This window comes from Lissotriton vulgaris, chromosome 1_2, assembly GCF_964263255.1.
Source record: "Lissotriton vulgaris chromosome 1_2, aLisVul1.2, whole genome shotgun sequence".
In the NCBI taxonomy this organism is placed as follows: Eukaryota; Metazoa; Chordata; class Amphibia; order Caudata; family Salamandridae; genus Lissotriton; species Lissotriton vulgaris.
The window spans coordinates 70,432,341-70,444,978 of record NC_141686.1 but is presented as its reverse complement, the minus strand read 5'-3'; positions in this window follow the sequence as shown (position 1 = coordinate 70,444,978).

The window sequence follows — 12,638 nt, the reverse complement described above, 5'->3', positions numbered from 1 at the left end:
ACCAAGCACCGAGCTAGAGAAGGGGATTGCAGTGGCGCAGCAAGGATGGCGCGGAGGAGCGCAGGGCCACGAGGCTCTTGCACTTCTGTGCCTCTGGCGTGACCTGGTTGTCTTCCCATGGATCTGACAGCATGTGGCAGACACTCGTCCTCCTGGACCGTGGCCAGCATGAGTAAGGCAGATGCCAAAAACTAAACTAGCCTTTGAAAATCGCAGGAAGACCCAACAGCAGGAGTCTGCCCCCGAGACTGGAGAGTTGGCTACCCAGACTGAACTTGGTGCGACGCAGGACGACGACCTCAAGACACTGCTGTTGGACATCAAAGCAAGCATCGCAGCATCGCTGCCAAGCTCGACCAACTGGATGGCGTGAAGACCAGGGTTGACACACATGACTCGCAAATCACGCAACTGGAGGCATAGGTGTCCAATGTCGAAGACACAATGACTGGCGATAAGTAAAAGATGCTTCAAATGGACGAAGTGCTGGAGTTAATAAAAGCCAAACATGAAGATTTGGAGGCGCGCTCTTGTAGGAGCAACCTCCGCATCCCGGGCGTGCCAGAGTCCTCGAACATCTCAAAGATGGAAGAATTCGCAGCAGAGGCGCTACTGCTTGACTTCTTTGGACAGGTGCTGTCCACGGTCTTCATTGTGGCAAGGGCACATAGATCCTTAGAACCGGTGTACCAGCGTGCCCGATCATTGCCACGCTCTTGAACTATCACGACTAGGATGCTGTATTGCATGCTGCACGTGAAAAAGCTGAGGTGCGACATCAGGGGAATATGCACGCATTTTACCCGGACTTCACACTGGTAGTTCAGGCCCCCAGCCGGGAGTTCCGGCCAAGAGACTGCTCCAGAAGCATGATGTCTCATATGCCCTGGTCTACCCCGCCAAGCTGAGGATAAAGGTGGGGGCGGAGACACAGTTCTTCAGTGACTCTAAAGCCGCCTTAACATTCATCAAAAAACTGGAGAAGCAGCAGCGTCATGCACCGAGTAACTCTCAGCACGCTGGGGGTGGAGCTTGATCCCTGCCAATATCCGTCAATAATCCTACATCAGCTGTTATTCAACTACCCCAAGAGTGCAGGCGGGTGCCCACATTGCGTGTCGGGGCTCTGAGGATCTGCGCCGCTTGCCGACAGCGGGGACGAACCTGGCCGCGAGTGAGGCCACGAGACCGCGACCTCACGTGAATCCGCCGCCGAGAGACGTGCTGCTACGTGCGGGCTTGTGAGTCGTCTGGGCCCGGTGAGCGCCGCATCCTCGGCGCTCGGAAGCGTGAGTAGCAGATTGCGGGGCAAGGCAGATTCCACCTGGTGCCCACCCTCCCCACAAAACATCGTGCCTGGAGCGCTGGGGGTACACGGAGGCCTATCCACGAGGACGCCAGTGCCCCAGCAGGGGGGAGGCCATTCCGGCACTCGGAGAACGGCCTCACACAGCGCAGCCTGGCTGGGCAGACCCGGGAGGGTGAGGCATGCAGCAGAAGGACGCTGATACCAGCACCGTAACGGAACCTGACCTACCAGGAACCCACCCCTGGGCAGTTAGCCGCACTCATCAAGGAACACAGCGTTGCAGCAACCTGGAGCCCCCTTCGCCCACTTGATGGTCCACGGCTGAATTGAAGGTCAGGGTTGGCGAACATCGTGAATCCGGGTAGACCTGCGGCCCATAGCAGCACTCCGGTGAAAATGTGGTGCAGATCCTGTTAAGCTGCCCCAGGGATGGCCCGGTAAGAAAGCGCGCCGCTGAAGCACTGCGACGACAGGGAAACCATTGCGGCCTGAGCGCCACTTGGCGGACCTCGCTACCTACCACTGCATGAGGAAGCCTCAGCCACCGGGTGGGCTTCAGAGTACATTAACAACGAGATTGCTACGTGGGGTTTGGTGAACTACACAGAGGCGTCCCCCATTGAAAGCCAAACTTGATTGACGCCAATTCCATCGGCACCTACCCCGGGAGGGCTACGCGACTAGACAAGGTCATGGGGAAGGGGGACAAGATTTAGTGCAAACTTCCTTTTGAGCAACGTCGCAACAAGCCCCCAGACATGCAAGAGGTGGACACTGTGAATCCGACGAATGGAGCAGGGCACGCTGATTATTCTGACATCAAAACAATGCTCTTAGCTATGGAGAAAGGTCTACAAGACAGCATGGCCTCGATTGGAACTAAAATAGACGTCCTCACTTATCGAATGGACCGCATGGCGGAACGCGTCGATAAGCAGGCGGAATGCTTCGACATGTCTGAAAGGCGCCTCACGGAGGTTGAGGAGGCTCACACAGCACTCGACGTGGATCACAAGAAAATAGGGAAACTTATGCAAGCGCTCCAAGAGAAGACCGAAGATTTGGAGGCCCGCTCGCAACGCTCCAACATACGCATCACTGGGGTTCTGGAGACGACACAGACTGACGCCATGGAGAAGTTCGTCGAGAAGCTCCTAGTCACCTTGCTGGGTGAGAACGTCTTTTTGCAAATGTTCATAGGGGAGCGCGCACACCACTCGCTCGGCCCTCGTCCTCGCCCGGGTGCCCCGCCACGACCCATCATCGCCAAGCTCCTAAATTACAGAGACAGAGATGTGGCTCTCCATCTGGCCAGGCATAAGAAGAAGCTGCAGTTCGAGGGCTCAGAAATCTCCCTATATCCAGATTATACGGCAAAAGTGCAGGAGGCGCGCAGGCATTTTGCCCCATATAAGAGACAATTTCGGGAACTTGGACTAGATTATGCCATGTTGTACCCTGCAAAACTGAGAGTCAACCGGCAGGGGCATTCCCATATCTTCATAGACCCTACAGCACTGCAGCAGGCTCTGAAGGGATGGTCCAGAGAACATCACAGAGACACAAGGCGAAGACAGTTGGAGCCAACTTGATGAGCAGGATTGAAATGGCCCTATAACCGGCAAGCGGAAACCTAGTCGGGACAGGTGAACATCGGCCATATTGACTGAGCCACGTCCTAGATTGCAGTTGAGGTGGTCCCCACCTCGACCCTGGGCTGGGGGCTGGCCGAGTTTTTCCAGCGGAGGACTGAAGACCCGATGGACCTGTCTGTGGGTGAGACAACACTGATGTATGTGTAATTTGCCATGCTTGCCCAGTGGGGTTGTTAATAGACTGCTGGCCGAAACTGAGATTGGAGGCGTAAGATAGGCGAGTAAAGTTGCTTAGGATTTATACTCCTGGCCAGTACAGGACTTCTGATAATTAACGCTAAAACATTCCTATTAGCTGATGTAACGATATGGTGCAGCAGGGACTGGAGTGGGGTATAGGCAAGCACTGTAACCAGCTCACTTGTTTGTTGCCTGGTGACCTTGGCCCGCGCAACTTGCACCTTGAATGCCAGATGAGGGGTTCAACAATTAGGAATAAAGTTGGGAGGAAGGTTTCGAGGAAGGGGTTCACTCATGCAAGGCCTTGTTGGGGTTGGTCTGCTGTGGGAGGGGGGATGAAGGGTTTTTGGGGAGGAAATGTTCAGTAGATGATGGGTGAGTGGTATATCTGACTTCCGACAAACCACAGATCTTGGACGCAAACGTGGCATTCACTCTTAGGGCACACATGATATATCTCCATGGCCCACACGACTAACGAGGACAATATTGCGCACGCTCCTAAGCTCAGGGCCCTCACATGGAATGTACGTGGCCTAAATGACCACCGGAAAGTTAGGAAGGTCATTAGCTACTTGCAGCGCCAACACATAGATATAGCCCTACTGCAGGGGACCCATCTTCCTATGTCCAGTAACGTGCTACGCAGCAGGGGACTAGAGGGCAATATAGCAGCAGCAGGTTTTACGTCGCACACCAGGGGCGTGATAACCTGGGTGAACCCAAAATCGAAACTCACCATACAAACCTTGCGAGCAGACACTGAGGGCAGGATTTGTCATTTCCAAATGTATCGACCTGGTTTGGAACTTGTGATTATTAATAAATATGGCCCTAACTATGATTCACCTGAATTTTTTCAGACTCTGGCGGCCATAGCGAGGCAATATGAAGTAGACCGCCTCCTATGAGGTGGGGACCTAAACCTGACCCTGGATCCCGCATTGGACAGGTCGGCCGGCCCTCTTAGCAGACCCTCTGCGGTTGCCTTGGCGCTGAGAAGTGTATTAACAAGCATAGTTCTGGAAGATATTTGGCGATCTCGAAATCCGGAGGGGGGGGATACACACACTACTCAGCTTATCACGACATTCATACGAGGATAGATTACTGTCTGGCACCCACTTCTAGGCTGGGACAAATTAGGGACTGCAGGGTATTTCCCAGAACCTTGTCTGACCACTCGTCTGTGCTCTTGGAACTGAACATTCCTGGTAAGGCCATACCGCCCTTCACGTGGAGATTCCCACCTTATTCCCTTCTAGACACAGCGTTCAGGGCAGAACTCGCGGAAGCCATTAACGTGTTCTTTGAGACCAACCTAGGCTCCATGGATAGCTTTCAGGTGATCCTGGAAACATTTAAAGTATACATAAGAGGTATAGCAATGTCTAAACATTCTGGAGTGCTCAAATCCATCAGACAGAGACTGGCTGACCTTGAGCAACAGCTAGCTGCCCTGGAGGGGAGACAGAGTAGGCAATCAGACAGCACAATAGGTGAAGAGATAAAGACACTATTAGCGGAATACCACGACGAGGCAGACAGAGAAGTGAAACATATGGGGAAGTACGTAACAGCTAGGACGTATGGAGAAGGGGAAAGACCTAGTGCAGTCCTGGCCAGAGTCTTAGGAGGGAAGAGGGGGCAACAACACATTTCTGAGGTAAAGTCCGGAGATGGGGAGGTGCTTACAGAGGAAGCTGACATAGCAAATGACTTCAAGGCCTACTATGCTGAACTATACACGTCCGAAAGTGGAGACCTTGAGGATGATATTACCGATTACCTCGACCACATCGACATACCCACATTGACGAATGCACATAGGGAATTCCTAATGCTCCCTATAGAGAAGGACGAAATACTAAAGGCTTTGTCAAGTATGAGATCTGGCAGCGTACTGGGTGCAGATGGCCTCACAGCGGGGTTCTACAAGACTTTCAAGGACCAGCTGTTTCTGCACCTCTCTGCACTTTTTGATGACATCTGCGTGGAAGGCAGTATGCCACAATCCATGAGGGATGCGCTTCTGGTCACGATACCGAAGCCAAGCAAACCCCGTGATGAGTGTAGCTCATACAGGCCCCTCTCGCTACTAAACGTCAACACTAAACTGTTCGCTAAAGTGTTAGCTAATCGCCTGGCTCTACTTGCACCTCAGCTGGTTGCGCCTGAACAGCCTGGCTTTATCCCCAGCAGGAACTTGGTATACAACATCTGCACGGTCTTAGGCACGATACAACACGTACGGCAGGATAGGAAGGCACTAGCAGTGTTCCTTGAAATGGAAAAGGCCTTTGATTCAGTCGAATGGCCTTTTATGTGCTTAGTGGTGCAGCGGATGGGCCTAGGACTGCCATTCGTTTAGATGGTAGGAGCACTGTATATTCTCCAAAAAGATGGAGGGACCCCTGTTAAATCTGACAGGGAGGGGATCTTGACACTAGGAAAGAAATTACAAACCCTGTCTTCGTATTGGTAGGTTGGATGTCCTAGAACCGCGCACCATTACGAAGGCAGCGATTTATACGAAAGCACGGAGGAGCAGGGAGGCCGGAATTCTGAAAACAGAGCCACATATTGTCTCTTCAATCCTAAAGAAGAGCATTCTGAATCGGTTATCATCAAGAGCCGAGAATATTATTATGTAACCTGAAATGAATACAGGATTTTTTGTCTTTCATCTTCGGTGGCCCCTCCGTGCATATTGAATATTGGTGTATTCACATTTAAGCTCCAGTGAGAGTAGAATACGCTAAGAAATCCTTATAAATCTGCTGAAAGGAATTGATAGATTCATCTGATAAATACTGCAGATATCAAGTCAATTGGTGTGAATGTCCTGAAGAAGGTGTGAAGAATAACAAAGCACCGAAGCGCCGCGTCGACTTTGTTCACTCTTGATTATATATGACTGTTTTTAACCTTGACTGTATAACGATGTATGAACCGACCACTGAAGGTGGCTTGTATTAATTGTTTTTAACAGTTTTTAGATTGTAACCCGTTCGGGAGGTAATACATTTTATGTTTGATCTTTTGACAAATATTGCTTACTTCGTGTTATTAACCCTTAGTAACTTTATCGTCCCTCTGTCTACTTTGCCCTGCCTTGCTCTTGATACTATTTCTTCATTTACCTGGTCCTCATGTTAGAAAGATTCCATACTATATTTCTGTTGGAGATAGGTTCTAAGACATCCAACCTACCAATACGAAGACAGGGTTTGTAATTTCTTTCCTAGGAGCACTGTATAACCAACCGCGGGCCAGGCTCCAGATGGGCAACCTGGTCACTGACTCCTTCCCCATCAGTAGAGGCACCAGACAAGGATGCCCACTTTCGCCCCTTCTGTACGCCCTGGTGGCAGAACCACTAGCCTGTGCCCTTCGGGAATACCATGGTAATGAAGGCATAGGCTTCCCCAAGTATAAGATTGTGGTGTCAATGTACGCAGATGACACCCTGCTGTATTTCCGCGACCCGGACAACAATCTCACTTCGGTGCTGAGAGAGGTGCTGAGAGAGGTGGTCCGCTTCGGTGCTCTATCGGGCCTGAAGGTCAATTGGTCAAAGTCACTAGCCTTCCCCCAACCCCTATCACACAGAACGTTGAAATGGAGTATCCACTGCAGTGGACTACAGACATGGTCAGGTACCTGGCGGTACACCTTCACACTGATGCAGAGGTCCTGTTTCGAGCAAACTATGGCACAGCCTTTAGCAGACTGGAGGATGACATCGAGGCCTGGTGCAGGCTCCCGCTCTCCCTTCTGGGACTGATATCCATAATGAAAATGATTGTGCTGCCTAGATTATTGTTCTTATTTATGACTATCCCGATCGTACTCTCTAAATCCTTCTTCCAACGACTACAGCAACTCATGGTTAAGCTGGCTTGGGAAGGGAGACAGCCTCGGGCAAAGTGGACACTACTCACGCTGCCCTATACCATGGGTGGGCTTGGCGCCCCTGACCTGGAACTTTAGTATAGAGCGGCCCAGGCCGCGCACCTGCATACTTGGCTCCATGGGGATCGCGGAATTCCACATGTTCGCATGGAGACACTCTTTGCCAGGCCTCTTTTTCTCCCGTTCAAGATTTTCCAACCGGTGGATCGAAGGACTGGAGTACTCGACTCCATTGCTGCAACAAATCACGCTTGGCACAACCTCTTACAACTGCATGGTGGTGCTCTGTTATACTCCCCTATAATGCCGGTGGACTGGGCTAGATGGCTGCCTCCTATCAAAGAGAAAGGGGTGATACTTGCATTGCAAAAACTGAACGTTCAAGTAGCAGGTGATCTGTTCCATGACGGAGTAGCCAAAACATGGGAGCAAGCGACGACCAACAGTGAGGTTGTACCACTTCTGACACGTTTCCAGTTTCACAGGGTGCGCTGCCCTCTATCTGACTTGCTGGGTGAGGATATGGCGGAACCGCCTGAAGTTCCGGAACTCACAAACGTTATAAAGGCTAACCGCCTGATTCATGAAGAACGGGATTTGCGATTCTCAAATAGCGATAAATTGCGAATCGCTATTGAGAAATCGCAAATCTGAATTCATGAAGATTAGCGATAAAAAAATGCGATTCGCACGCGGGCGCAAATTCCGTTTGCGATTACCGATAATCGCAGAAAAATCGCTATTTCCGGCTACCCGCGTCGGGATTGCGAACTCGCAAATAGCGATATCGCTATTTGCGATATCGCTAATTGCGAGATCGCAAAATCGCGAAATCGGGAAAACGGGAAGTCGCATTTCGAGCACAGTGATGACATCACAACCAGGAAGCAGCCAGTTCCCACCCCCATTCACCACAGTGAGGCAGACCTCGAGGGAGCAAGTGGGAGAGCTGCTGCTATTCTGGTGATTTGTACTCTGCAACAACATTGCTGCCATGTCAGAGGAACCTGTTCCTGGCCCCAGCAACACCACAGGGCGGAATAGGAAGCTCAAATTTTCAGAGCAGGAGCTCGAACATTTGATTGAAGGGGTGGTGGCCAACCACGACAAACTCTTTGGCAAAGACTCCAGGAGGGTTCCGGAGCAAGAAAAAAGGAGGATCTGGCAGGGAATAGCCTCCACCGTCAACTCCGTGGGTGTGGCCGATAGGTCACTAGACGAACTGAAAAAAAGATGGTACGACCTCCGAGGTCGTGCCAAAGAGAAGGTGGCGGAGCGCCTTGGAGAGGCATCGGCCACTGGAGGTGGCGGACCTACAGTCCCTCCTAACACAGCCTTGGAGGACCAGGTGGAAGACACGCTTGAGAGGGAGGCGTGCATTGGCTTCACACGTCTGGACTCATCCCGCCCCACCCAAGACACCCAAGGTAAGTGGCATGCGACTGCGACCCTGTCCCCTATGAATGTCCATGACCAAATAGGCTCCCATAATGTCCCATAGTCATGCCATTGTTGCACATCAGGGAATGCCCTGAAGCATTGTGGGAGATGTAGTGTGGCCACAATGTAGTAGTACCACAATGCAGCCAGACAGGTTCCAAAGTACGCAAAGCCACTGCCATTCAGGGAATGTCACCCAGCATGCATGTAGCAACTGCACGTCTGACAGATACATGCAACTAATGATCGTCCACTTACCCTCACAGGTGGCACTGAAAGCAGCGACAGCGAAAGGCTGCTAATTGATGAGGAGACCCAGGAGGAGGAGGTGCCACCACAAACACAGGCACCAGCCCCTGCCGCTGCAACAACACCAGCAGCCAGGTCCACCAGCAGTGTGCCCCCTGCGTCTGGCGCACCACCTACAGCCACAGCCAGGCCCGCGACTATTGTGCCCCCTGCGTCTGGCGCACCACCTACAGCCACAGCCAGGCCCGCGACTATTGTGCCCCCTGCGTCTGGCGCACCACCTACAGCCACAGCCAGGCCCGTGACTATTGTGCCTCCAGTCCCTGCCGCACCAGCAACGCCTGCTGTGACACCACCAGCAGCTGGTGCTACAACATCTGGGCCCTCGACAGCGGCAACACAGCGGCCAGCCACACTGTCAGGCCAGCAGAGCAGGCGTGGCAGGTCTCGCCAGCACACCACTGCAGCAATCAGCAGGAGGGGCAATGGACAGGGGCTGGCGCGTATGAGCGTCGAAAGACGCATGTTGCGGATCCATCAGCGCCAGGCACGGCAGCAAGGTGCCATTCAGCTCCAGCTCCACAAGATTGGGCGCAATGTGGCCGGAGTGGGTGACCGCATGGACCGCATGACGGCGGCCATGGCAGGTGTGGGGGACCGCATGGACAACATGACTGCAGCCATGGCAGGTGTGGGGGAGGGAATGGCCCGCATGACTGCAGCCATGGAGGCCAACACTGCAGCAATGACTACTCAGCGCAGTGCAGCACGCCGGCGCCACCATCAGCTCATGAGCCGGCTGGCCGCCTACAGCAGGTCCAATTATGTTGCAGCCAATGCAACTTCACTGTTGTCGCGGCGGTCCCTAGCACAGCAGCACCAACTTATCCAGTGCTGTGAGGACATGACCAGGGTCCTGGAGCACCTGACCACGGCGGTTACAGCACTACACCCTCCTGCTCTACCTGCCACTGTTGGGAGTGATGATGTCAGTGAGGGGGCATCCAGCATCAGCAGCCACTCTGCCTCACAAGTCCCACCACTCAGGCGCAGCACCACGCCCACGCCAGGTCCAGGTGCCCCGGTAGAGAATGCGCCTCAGAGGCGCTTGGGTGGAAGGCGCAGGAGGCGCACTTGAGTACATTTGACAATTACAGGCACAGGCTGACTATAAGCCTGCCCTGTCCTTTGACACAGCAGTATGCAGTAATACTGTTCGTAGAAGATAGTTGAACTGCTACCTTTTTTGTGATTGAAACAAATATATTTATTTTGCTGCACACATTAGCGTTGTGTCATTATTACATTTTGCATGCATTAGTGATTTGTGGGGTGAGGGAAGAGGGTGCACTAGAAACTGTTCACTGTGATGTGGTTGCGACGTCTGTGGCCTTCAGCTGGGTTCTCCCCGCGTGCATGGCGCGCATGTGCAGGTGGCCGGTTGTCTCCTTCAGATTCACTGCCAGAGATGTCGACAGGTATCCGGCGCTTGGTTGCAATGTTATGTAGTATTGCGCAGACAGCCACAATGCGGCAGCACACTGCAGGACTGTAATACATGGCCCCACCTGTCTTGTGCAGTATGCGGAACCTGCTCTTGAGCAGGCCAAATGTCCTTTCTATGCAATTCCTTGTCCGTATGTGTGCAATATTGTAGCGGAGTTGCTGTGGTGTAGCAGGGTTTAGGTATGGGGTCAGGAGGTATTCACGGAGGGCGTAGCCACTGTCACCTGAATGAGAGGAGCAGATGGTGATTGCCTGTGCTGCGCTGTTACTTCATAGCAACGTGACATTGTCGACAAAGTGTACTTACCAAGTAGGTGTCCCCAAACTCTCCCCTGACCAGTCGTGTGTGGAGGCCGCTGTGCCGGAATATGAAGGAGTCATGGCTACTCCCTGGGTACTGGGCGACAATGTCAGTGATGTATGTCTTAGCATTGCAGACCATCTGTATGTTGAGGGAGTGGTAGGACTTTCTATTGCGGAACATATACTCTGTGGCAGCTGGTGGGCAGATGGCGACGTGGGTACAGTCTATGCATCCGAGTACATGTGGAAAATGGGCTACATTGTAGAATTGTAGCTTGGTCAAGTCCAATTCCTGTTGGCTGGTGGGAAATTTGATGTGACGGTGTAGCTGGGTGAGCATGGCGTCAACAAAAGTGTGGAGGCAGCGTGACATGGTGGGCTGGGATATCCCCCCAGCAGCCGCTACTATCCCCTGGAAACTCGCGGAGGCCAGGAGGTGCAAGCTACACAATACCTGCACATGTGTAGGCACCGCATTGGTACGGCTTGTTGGGTGCTGCATCAGGGGGTCAAGGTCCTGTATTAGCTGCATTATCATTTCCCCATTCAGCCTGTATTTTGCATATATCTGCTCTCTGGTTTGGCCCAGCAAGGTGACCCGCTGGCGGAAAATCCTGTCCTGGATCCTACGTCTCCTCCGTGCAAATCGCTGTAGCCTTCGACGCCTCACCACCATGTACATTCCTGGCATTGTGGAACTCCTAATGCTGCTGCTGCTGATTGTCCTTATGTGTGATTGGTCAGGCCTGAACCTGTTGGTGATTGGCCAACGGTTTTTTAAATGTAATTTTTGCATGGCTTTTATGGTTACCACCTGCTTTGAGTTGTCCTTAATTTGCGCGGCGCAAACTGCGATTTTTGGGTTTTTCGCTATTTGCGATTTTTCATGAATGCCGATTACGATTGTATAGCGAATTTGCTATTTATTTAGCAGAATCCGTGGTTTGTCGCATTTTCCGATTCGCTAATGCTCTCCTACCGGGATTCTGCGAATATAATAGCGAATTCGCTAATATATGTTTGCGAGTTCGCAATTTTGATGTTGAATGCCGATTACGGAAATTGCGCCCGCAATTGCATTTTCGCAGCGATTGCGGGCGCAATTTTACATCATGAATCAGGCTGTAAGTCTCCCCAAAAACTGCTATCTAACCTATATAAATTGTCCCAAGCGCATAGGGAGCACACATACACAAAAGCGCGGCTGGCGTTGCAGGCTGATCTGCAGATAGTTATCGACGACGACATGTGGCGATACTGCTGTACCAACACCAGGAAGCTCTCCCTCAATGGCAGACACAGGCTGGTACACTTCAAATTTCTCAACAGGGTGTACTACACACCGGCTAGATTGCACAGGTATGGCCTTCGGGACACTGCAGGCTGCGAAAGATGCCAAGCCCCAGACGCAGACTTCCTACATCTAGCATTGCAATGCCCGGGTGTATGGGACTTCTGGGACAAGGTCTTCGCTGACATTAGCAATCTAGAAGAAATTGATCTCACTCCTGATCGCAAACTGGGTCTCCTAGGGTACACTAAAAAACATCCCATAGCCGCGCAGCGATTGGTGGACATGGGACTGCTCATGGCCCGGAGGGTGGTGGCATGCTGTTGGATGAGAGGCCCTATCCCCACACCTAAACGTTGGGCGCACAACATGTTGTATTGCTGCACACAGTCTGAGAACTACAGTGAGCTGCTGCCCCCTACTAGTAGCCCAAACATTTTTTGGGGGCTATATCAAACATATTTGAACAATAAAAGAGACACTCACACCACTGAGTAGACCCAGGAGCACTAGAAGACCACAGCGCGGAGAGGAACAATATTGAGGTACCCAGGGCTGAGATCGCTTCCGCACCATATGGCATGCCCACTTACTGAGTGAGGGGAGTGGTATACTTCATTCGCGTACGCATTACTATATGTTTTAAGAATGCAGCCTGCCCTGCTTTGGGTTGTTGGCTAAATGGCTGTGTATACATCGAGGAGGGAATAGACAGGTTGTTATCCGTACTAAATATATGGACAAATTCAGATTGGCGGGAGAGGGGAATTGATGACTCTAACGTTTTGTA